The sequence below is a fragment of the Pseudophryne corroboree genome, chromosome 3, assembly GCF_028390025.1.
Source record: "Pseudophryne corroboree isolate aPseCor3 chromosome 3, aPseCor3.hap2, whole genome shotgun sequence".
NCBI lineage: Eukaryota > Metazoa > Chordata > Amphibia > Anura > Myobatrachidae > Pseudophryne > Pseudophryne corroboree.
The window spans coordinates 451,907,565-451,918,250 of NC_086446.1; the positions used below are offsets into that span (position 1 = coordinate 451,907,565).

Consider the following 10,686-nt stretch of genomic DNA (forward strand, 5'->3'; position numbering starts at 1 on the left):
ACCCAGCACATTACAAACAGCATACATACCCCCCTCCCCCATATTACACCCTGTACCAGATTACATACTATTATACACAGCCCCACCCCCATATTACAGCCAGTGCAATATTACACCCAGTGCCACATTACACCCCCCACCCCCATGACACTCTGCAGCCCTGCACCCACCTGGCAATCTTGCTCCTTCCTGTATAGACTGGGAGCTGTGTGGGAGGGCAGCACAGTGCAGGAACACCCAGTGAGAGCCGAAGAGCAGTGAGAGGAAAGCCAGTGCTGCTGCTTGTGGTGCTGGTACACGCTGCTGAGTGAGGTGGGAGGGGCTAGGCACAGGGAAGCAAAACACTGCTTCAGACGGCCTCTCAGTGTGCACAGCAGGACGGCTGACGCTGCACACAACCCTGCGGTGGCTGCCTGAATTCTCCCGTGCAGGCCCCGCCCCCCGCCTCTCTGGACTTGCGCATGCGCAGTCCAGTTTTTTAATGACGGACCTTAAAATCCGGGAGGGCGGACAAGGTATGCGGAGCAGCGGGAGGCTCTTTTAAAAATCGGGAGCCTCCCGCTGAATGCGGGAGGGTAGGCAAGCCTGGTGTAACTGTCAGTGTGTAACAGTATATATGCATGTGTATATGTGTGAGACTGTATGTATGCTTTTGTGTGTTTATATATATATATATATATATATAGTGTGTGTGTGTGTGTGTGTGTGTGTGTGTGTGTGTGTGTGTGTGTGTGTGTGTGTATATATGAGTATGAATGCATGCATTTCCTGCCAACCATCACGTTTTGGTGGGACCGTCCTGTTTTTCGGGAACTGTCCCACCTGTGGGTTGGAGAAAAGGTAGGGAGGGAACGCTCCCACCTGCTGTGTGCATGATGCTGGGGGCGGTACAGCGGCTGGTTAAGTGATGTGCATGCCCCCTGCGTGAAGTGAATTTTTTATGTGACGTGTGTCCATGCTCCTTGTTTATGTACACGCAGAAAGCTTGCGCACTATGGTGGTCATTCCGAGTTGTTCGCTCGCTAGCAGTTTTTAGCAGCCGTGCAAACGCTATGGGAGTGTATTTTAGCTTAGCAGAAGTGCGAACGAAAGGATCGCACAGCGGCTACAAAGTTTTTATGTGCACTTTTAGAGTAGCTCAAGACCTACTCAGCGCTTGCGATGACTTCAGACTGTTCAGTTCCTGTTTTGACGTCACAAACACGCCCTGCGTTCGCCCAGCCACGCCTGCGTTTTTCCTGGCATGCCTGCGTTTTTCTGAATACTCCCTGAAAACGGTCAGTTGACACCCAGAAACGCCCACTTCATGTCAATTACTCTGCGGCCAGCAGTGCGACTGAAATGCTTCGCTAGACCCTGTGTGAAACTACATCGTTTGTTGTAATAGTACGTCCCGCGTGCACATTGCGCCACATACGCATGTGCAGAAGTGCCATTTTTTTGCCTCATCTCTGCACAGCGAACGAATGCAGCTAGCGATCAACTCGGAATGACCACCTATGGCTCTTATTGAGATGTGGATGAGTAGTGGTTCATGCAGCAAAGTACCGATGTTCAGTACTTTGTGCATGGACCAGACCCGTACTGCATGTGCGCAGTACGGGTCTGTGGCGCCAGACATAAGGCGGCACCAGACTGTCAGAGATTGACAGTCTGATGCCATTTGGGGGCAACGACGGCCTCCATTTCTCCAAACAGGCGTGTCCCTGGGGACACAGTAGGCCAGGATCTCTGTCAGGTGATGCATATTTCCTGGCCTCTTGGTAGGTATTGTGGCGGGCGGCTTGCGCAACCCCTTGGGTCACACAGCCAGCCAATGCTTGTCGGGATTTAGGGGGTTCGGGATGTAGCCGTCGGTATTGTGACCAACTAAATCCCCATCCTTGGACATAGTTCATATCAGTAATGCAGCTGGAGGCATGACACCTACTGCTGCATTACCACATTAGTGCTATCGCTGCTGCTTTTATGTAAGCAGCAGCGATAGCTACTCCGTCCACATCTGAATGAGGGTCCCCCAGTCTTAAATGCCCCGGGCCCCCCAAAGCCTTAATCCAGCTCTGAGTACAGGGCAACTAAGCATAACTACACCAGTAAATGACAGAGATAAGTTCCAGGTGACCAAAAAACTGCGTGATTTGGGCAGTTGAGGATTATTAAAGTAAGAAAAGTATAAGCACATGAGGGAAGAGGGCCCTACTCGTGAGAGCTTACATTCTAAGGGGAGGGGTAGACAGACAGGGGTGACACAGATGGGGTACATATTGGTGGTCATTCCGAGTTGATCGCTAGCTGCATTTCGCAGCGCAGCGATCAGGCTAAAAAACGGCAGTTCTGCGCATGCGTATGCGGCACAATGCGCACGCACGACGTACAGACACAACGAACGATGCCGTTTTGCACAGGGTCTAGCGATGCATTTTAGTCGCACTGGCTGCCGCAGAGTGATTGACATGAAGTGGGCATTTCTAGGTGGCAACTGACCGTTTTCAGGGAGTGTTTGGAAAAACGCAGGTGTGCCAGGAAAAAGGCAGGCGTGGCTGGGCGAATGCTAGGCGTGTGTGTGACGTCAAATCCGGAACTGAATAGTCTGAAGTGATAGCAAGCGCTGAGTAGGTTTTGAGCTACTCTGAAACTACACAAACATTTTTTGCATGCGCTCTGCGATAAAAACGTTCGCACTTCTGCTAAGCTAAAATACACTCCCAGTGGGCGGCGGCATAGCGTTTGCACTGCTAAAAACTGCTAGCGAGCGATCAACTCGGAATGACCCCCATTATACTGTATCATGTAAGGTAGCAGTGTTTGATGGGGAGGCCTGGAGCTGCAGCTCCATCCGTCCAATTATTAATATGCCCTGGGCACAGGTACTGTAGCTATGTGACTGATCAGCAAAAACTACATTTGATTTTGCAGGAGAAGACGCATCAATTATAGGAAAGCATCTTGCGGTGCACCCCGTACCTATTCCTACCGGCGATCTAGTTAGCATACTGGAGTTGTGGATGCCAGCAGTCGGAATACTGATGCTGGAATCCTGGCACTAGTCACAAGACCGACACCGGGATACCGACATCGATGATGGTGATGGAATCCTAGCAATGACGGGGAGGGGTAAGGTTAGGCTGCGGGGGGAGGGGGGGAGCTTAGGTTTAGGCACTAGAGGGAAGGTTAGGGTTCAGAAGCAGAGGGGGAGGAGGGTTAGGCACGAAGAAGGAAGGGTTAGGGTTAGGCATTGAGGAAGTTAGGCTACAGAGACGGAGGGTTAGGGGGGTAGAGGTGGAGGCTTACAATACTTACTTACCAGGTGTCGGTATTCTCACCACTGGCATCCCAATCGCTGGGATTCCGATACCATCTCCCTAGCAGGGCTCTATGCCTTCTTATACCGACCCCTTCCCCTAAACTTGTGATGTCATGACATCCCACCTAGGGAGACTGGACTCGGGCTCTAGGCAGAGCATCCTAAAAATGCTCCAGGCAGCTCCACGGGTTGCAAGGTGCCTGCCCAGAACGTTCCTTGGAAGGCACCCTGCAAGCCACATGCAGGTGCCATTGGGTATCAATGGTGCTATCCACAGGGCCATGCACCCTGTACAATGGCACCTCTAGTACACCGATAATTATGAACTTAGGGGGTCATTCCGAGTTGATCGCTCACTGCCAATTTTCGCAGCGCAGCAATCAGGTAAAAAAATGGCAAATCTGCCCATGCATATGCACCGCAATGCGCAGGCGCGGCGTACAGGTACATAGAGGATCGGTGGTGGGCGATGGTTTTAGCGAAGATTCCATTTGCACAGCCAATTGCAAGGAGATTGACAGGAAGAAGGCATTGGTGGGTGTCAACTGACCGTTTTCTGGGAGTGGTTGGAAAAACGGAGGCGTGTCCAAGCGTTTGCAGGGCGGGTGTCTGACGTCAGTTCCGGGACTGGACAGGCTAAAGTGATCGCAAGGGCTGAGTCAGTCAAGAGCTACTCTGAAACTGCAAAAACTTTTTTGTCCCGCTTGGCTGCACACGCGTTCGCACACTTGCAGGAGGAAAATACACTCCCCCGTGTGCGGCGACTATGCGTTTGCACGGCTGCTAAAAGTAGCTAGCGAGCGATCAACTCGGAATGACCCCCTTAATTCCTACACTTAGGGTAAGATGTACTAAGCCTTGGAGAGAGATAAAGTACCAGCCAATCAGCTCATAGCTAACATGTTACAGGCTGTGTTTGAAAAAAGACAAAAGATGATTGGCTGGTACTTTATCTCTCTCCACTTTATCTGTCTCCATGGCTTAGTACATCTTACCCTTGGTTTGATACCTGTAATCATCATCAGTGCAGACTTGCAGCAGCCAGCAAAAGTAAAGCCTGAAAACAGGCGTATATATGCTTACGTCCGTTGCTGCATAGACCGCAATTGTATCAACATGCCCTCACTTAGCTTAACTCCAGTATAAATGCCCCGTTACAGCCCAGTTACACCTTCAGATGCTGCCCATACTTGTGTGCGCTCAGGTCTAGGCTATGCGGAGTGCGATGGCACGCACTGTAAGATATGCTCTGCGTATAGTAATAGGACTGAAGTTACCATTTTTGCATGATCACCATGCATGTACTGTACTTACAGTATCTGTAGCTAATCACACACTGAAACCAACTCATAATACTTTCATATTTACTCCAGATCAATTTTGAGTATATATGTTTATTCAATTACATATAACTGTATTAGTAATGTAAACCTTATATTCCAAATATTTAGCAATAAACAGAAAAAGCATCTGCAGAATTCACAGGAAAACCCATTAAGCTTTTTGACCTAAGTTCATTGTATTCATTGTCATTTTGTACTTTTCATGGCCAAAAAGGCAGTGCTGAGACTGTTGCCAGGAGTCAAGCCGTGGCCTCACAGCCTAGTGCCCAGTGTGTCGAGACTGGTGCCAGGGGTCAAGCCGCAGCCTCACAGCCTAGTACCCAGTGTGTCGAGACTGGTGCCAGGGGTAACCTGCGGCCCCACAGCCTAGTGCCCAGTGTGCCGAGACTGGTGTAGGGGTCAAGCCATGGTCCCACAGCCTAGTGCCCAGTGTGCCGTGACTGGTGCCAGGGGTCAAGTCACGGCAACACAGCCTAGTACCTAATGTGCCGAGACTGGTGGCAGGGGCGACCTGCGGCCCCACAACCAAGTGCCCAGCATGCCGAGACTGGTACCAAGGGCGAACAGCGCCCCCACAGCCTAGTGCATATTTTGCCAAGACTGGTGCCAGAGGTGAGCCGTGCCCCACAGCCTAGTGCCCAGTGTGACGAGACTCGTGCAAGGGGTTAAGCTGCGGCCCCACATTCTAGTGACTAGTGTGCCGAGACTGGTACCAGGGGTCAAGCCATGGCCCCAAAGTCTAGTGCCCAGTGTGACGAAACTGGTGCCAGGGGTCAAGCCGCGGCCCCACAGCCTAGTGTATAGTGTAACGAGACTGGTGCAGGGGTCAAGCCGCAGACCCACAGCCTAGTGCCCAGTGTGCCGAGACTGGTGCCAGGGGACTGGGCCGAAACTAGGATTTTCGTCACCCGGGGCAAGGCAGTAATTTGGCACCACACACACACACACACACACACACACACACACACACACACACACACAACTAACAAACCCTATCAGACTAAAATAATCTGATTATCAAACATGTTGAAAAAATAGGATTTTGGTACTTACCGGTAAATCCTTTTTTCTCCTAGACCGTAGAGGATGCTGGGGACTCCAAAAGCACAAACAGTGCCTCAGTTTTCCTGGCAACCGCCGTACGGGCGACGTAGATTTTCAACGCCCTCACTACATCCAGAGACCTTGGAACTGTCCCAGCATCCCTGGCCACCGGTACCACAATAGGTTGATTAATGTGAAACGAGGAGACCACCTTTGGTAAAAATTGTTGACGAGTCCTCAATTCTGTCCTATCCGAATGAAAGACCAAGTACGGGCTTTTATGAGATAAGGCCACCAACTCAGACACCCGCCTGGCAGAAGCCAGTGCCAACAACATGACTACCTTCCAGGTGAGAAACTTCAACTCAACCTTACGCAAAGGCTCAAACCAGGAAGACATGAGAAACTGTAAGACCACGTCCAGATCCCATGGGGCCACAGGAGGCACAAACGGAGGATTGATATGCAAAACTCCTTTCACGAACGTCTGAACCTCTGGGAGGGCAGCCAGTTCTCTTTGAAAGAAAATAGACAATGCCGAAATCTGCACCTTGATGGAACCCAACTTCAGGCCTGCATCCACACCAGCCTGCAAAAAGTGGAGAAAACGCCCCAAAATTAAATTCTTCCGCAGGAGCCTTTTTAAACTCACACCAGAAAACATACTTCTTCCAAATATGGTGATAATGCTTCGCCGTAACCTCCTTCCTAGCCCTGAGGAGAGTAGGTATGACCTCTCCTGGAATACCTTTACGAGCTAAGATCTGGCGCTCAACTTCCATGCCGTCAAACGCAGCCATGCCGTCAAACACGCATGGACCCTGCAACAACAGGTCCTCTCTTAGAGGAAGCGTCCAAGGATCTTCCACTAGTAATTCCTGAAGATCCGGATACCAGGCCCTTCTTGGCCAATCTGGAACTACGAGAATCGCCTGAACACCCACGGAGACACCAGGGCATCCACCGCACTGGCTTGGGGTCCCTTGACCTGGAACAATACCTCGGAAGCTTCTTGTTGAGACGAGACGCCATCATGTCTATCAGAGGGAGTCCCCAACGCTTTGTCACTTCTGCAAACACCTCTTGATGAAGGGCCCACTCTCCCGGATGGAGATCGTGTCTGCTGAGGAAGTCTGCTTCCCAGTTGTCTACTCCCGGAAGGAAGACTGCTGACAGGGCGCTCAGGTGTTGTTCCGCCCAGCGAAGGATTCTTATGGCCTTCGCCATTGCCGCTCTGCTCCTTGTGCCGCCTTGACGGTTGATATGTGCCACCGCTGTGAAGTTGTCTGACTATACCAGCACAGGTCGACCCTGAAGAAGGCTTCTTGCCTGTAGCAGGCCGTTGTAAATGGCTTTTAACTCGAGAACATTTATGTGGAGACCCGCTTCCTGGAGCGACCATCTCCCCTGGAAGTTCCTGCCTTGGGTGACTGCACCCCAGCCCCGGAGACTCGCATCTGTCGTCAGAAGTACCCAATCCAGGATACCGAACCGGAGTCCCTCTAGGAGGTGAGACCCTTGTAGCCACCATAGGAGGGAAATTCTGGCTCTGGGAGCTAGACTTATCTTCCGGTGCATGTGCAGGTGAGACCCGGACCATTTGCTCAGCAAGTCCCACTGAAACACCCGGGCATGAAACCTGCCGAACGGAATGGCTTCGTACGTCGCCACCATCTTCCCCAGAACGCGCGTACATTGATGGATGGACACAGTCTTCGGCTTCAGAAGTTCCCTGACCAACAACTGCAGTTCTAGAGCCTTTTCTTGTGGAAGAAAAACTCTCTGTAACTCCGTGTCGAGAATCATGCCCAGAAAAGACAGCCGGGTGGTCGGAATCAACTGAGATTTTGGTAAATTTAGCAGCCAACCGTGCTGTCGAAGCACCGACAGCACCAAGTCCACACTCCTTAGCAACCTTTCCTTGGACCTTGCCTTTATCAGGAGATCGTCCAAGTACGGGATAATTGAAACCCCCTGCTTGCGAAGGAGAACCATCATTTCTGCCATGACCTTGGTGAACACTCTCGGGGCCGTGGAAAGGCCAAACGGCAACGTTTGTAATTGGTAATGAGAGTCCTTTATCGCAAACCTGAGGAAGGCCTGATGCGAAGGAAATATCGGGACGTGTAAGTAGGCATCCTTTATGTCGACTGACGCCATACAATCCCCCCCTTCTAGGCTGGAAATCAGAGCTCGAAGAGATTCCATCTTGAACTTGAAAACTTTTAAGTATGGATTGAGGGTGTCACACGCCAGAGGCGGCGTTCACCGCTCTTACCCCTGCGTGCCTGCTGGTCGGTGTTGCGGCCTCCACTTTCGGTGGTCCACGGGCTCCGGCGTCTGGCTGGCGCGGCTCCCGGCAGTTCCCCGGGGCAGGGGCGCCGCCATGACACCCGGCATCACGTGGGCGGGGAACTGGTGACGTCATCAGACTGTTCCGCCAATCCTGCGGAGGCGGAAGATTCAAAGTCAGACGCCAGGCAGAGCCTCGGCGCCTGAGTATCGTCTTTTCCCCTGAAGTGGATGCCAGTGCTCCTGTTCTCGGCGGATCTCTTTGCAGTAATATCCCAGTGTCTCCGGCATTTCCAGGTGTCAGTTGTTGCACAGCTTCCAGCGTTCCCAGCCGCGGCTGGGTTCCACTGCGCTCCAGTCACCAGTGCTTCTTGGAGTCAGCGTGGGCTGCAGGTTAAACTCCGCTCTCAAGTTTTGCAAGTTACCAGTGCCTTTAAACATCGCTCTCAAGTTATACAAATCCTCAGTGTCCTTTAACCATCGCTCTCAAGTTATACAAGTCCTCAGTGTCTTTAACCATCGCTCTCAAGTTATACAAATCCTCAGTGTCTTTAACCCCTGCTCTCAAGTTCTTCAAATCACCAGTGTCTTTAACCACCGCTCTCAAGTTCTTCAAATCACCAGTGTCTTTAACCACCGCTCTCAAGTTCTTCAAATCACCAGTGTCTTTAACCACCGCTCTCAAGTTCTTCAAATCACCAGTGTCTTTAACCACCGCTCTCAAGTTCTTCAAATCACCAGTGTCTTTAACCACCGCTCTCAAGTTCTTCAAATCATCAGTGTCTTTAACCACCGCTCTCAAGTTCTTCAAATCATCAGTGTCTTTAACCACCGCTCTCAAGTTCTTCAAATTATCAGTGTCTCTAAAACCATCGCTCTCAAGTTCTTCAAATTATCAGTGTCTCTAAAACCATCACTCATAAGTTCTTCAGTCACCAGTATCTTTTACCATCACTCACAAGTACTTCCTGGACATTTCTCCATACGTTCCTTCTCTGTTATGTGACATTGTGTTGTCCTTTTCCTACAATAAAGTTCTTCAATAATTTCATCAAGCCTTACTGTCAGAGTCCTGTATGAGGAAGACCTATATCAGGCCATCCCTGTTCCGACCCAACTGTGGTTCCTCTTCCTTACCATTGGAAGAACCCCCGAGTTCACAACACCCCCAACCTAGGTCAGTGACAGTATACTCAGGCCTCATGGACCCGGGGGATCGGAGCCCAGGGGCAAGTACCATCCAGGACTTGGTTTCCCGAGTTCAAAGTCAGGAAGCAGCACAGGGCCAGGTGATGCATTATCTATGAATTCCTTTCATATAACTTCCCTACGGATCAGTCCAAGATGGCATACATTATTTCTTTGCTCGAGGGTTCAGCGTTGGATTGGGTGTCTCCGTTATGGGAGCGATCTGATCCACTGGTTTCCAGTTACACCAATTTTATTACGTCATTCCGGAGGATCTTTGATGAGCCTGGCAAGATGACCGCTACCTCTGCAGACTTGCTCCGTGTCCGACAAGGCTCTCGTTCAGTGGGACAGTATGTGATTAACTTTCAGACCATAGCATCAGAACTGCGCTGGAATAATGATGCCCTCCGGGCTGCCTTTTGGAACGGACTCTCCAATCGTCTAAAGGACGAGTTGATCACTAGAGATTTGCCTGATTCCCTAGAACAGTTGATCTCGCTCTGTGTAAAGGTGGATCTTCGCATGCAGGAACGAGGTGGCGAATGTAGACGGTCAGATCGATCAAGGGTCCGATCTTTTCCGTCCAAGCAAACGGTTATTCCGAGTCCTGACGAGCCCATGCAGATTAATCGATCCCGGCTGTCTACAGAAGAACGTCAGCGTCGTCGTGAGGGTGGTCTCTGCCTCTACTGTGGAGCCGAGAATCATTTTCTTAAGTTTTGCAAGTCTCACCCGGGAAACGGGCAGTCCTAGCTTGTTCCGGAGGAGTCGAGCTAGGGGTTTCTGCTAAATCTTCTCCGTCAGTGGACTGTTTACTCTCCGTGTTTCTGTTTTCTGGGTCAATAGTCAAGCCCGTTAAGGCCCTATTGGACTCAGGGGCTGCAGGGAATTTTATTTCCCTTTCCTGTGCCCAGGATCTGGGTTTTCAGTTGCGGTCGGTCGAACGACCTATTACGTTGACTGCTATTAATGGTACCCAAATTTCTAACAGTCTGATTTCAAGTTGTACGGTACCAATCAAGCTGCAAGTGGGAGCTCTGCATCAAGAACACCTGGAGTTCTTAGTGATTCGGGAGATGCCCCACGATCTGGTTCTTGGCCTTCCTTGGCTTAAACTTCACAACCCTCATGTCGACTGGAGTTCGACGCAAATAACATCTTGGAGTCCATTTTGTCATTCCAATTGTCTCACTCCTGTCTACCCGCTCCGTGTATCTTCCAAGTCAGATGAAGGGCTCATTCTGGAGGCCTATCGGGAGTTTTCAGACGTATTCTCGGAACAGGCGGCTGACCAGTTACCACCGCATAGACCCTGGGACTGCCCCATTGAGCTCATTCCGGGGAAAATGCCACCTCGGGGTCGCACTTATACCCTATCATTACCCGAGACCCAAGCTATGTCGGACTATATCAAGTCTAATCTGCAGAAAGGATTCATCCGTCCCTCTACCTCCCCGGCGGGGGCGGGTTTCTTTTTTGTGAAGAAGAAGGACGGAGGGCTGGGACCGTGTA

At 50.9% G+C, this 10,686-nt stretch overlaps 1 long non-coding RNA gene across 1 annotated transcript in view; it reads right to left on the reverse strand.

Annotated features, from left to right (window-relative positions):
• The window catches only part of LOC135057894 (uncharacterized), a 72,399-nt gene extending 71,989 nt beyond the window's left edge, over positions 1 to 410 (reverse strand). Inside the window, exon 1 of the long non-coding RNA XR_010244442.1 lies at positions 171 to 410. This is a non-coding gene — a long non-coding RNA (uncharacterized LOC135057894). The remainder of the gene's footprint in view (positions 1 to 170) is intronic.
• Positions 411 to 10,686: the final 10,276 nt, after the last annotated feature.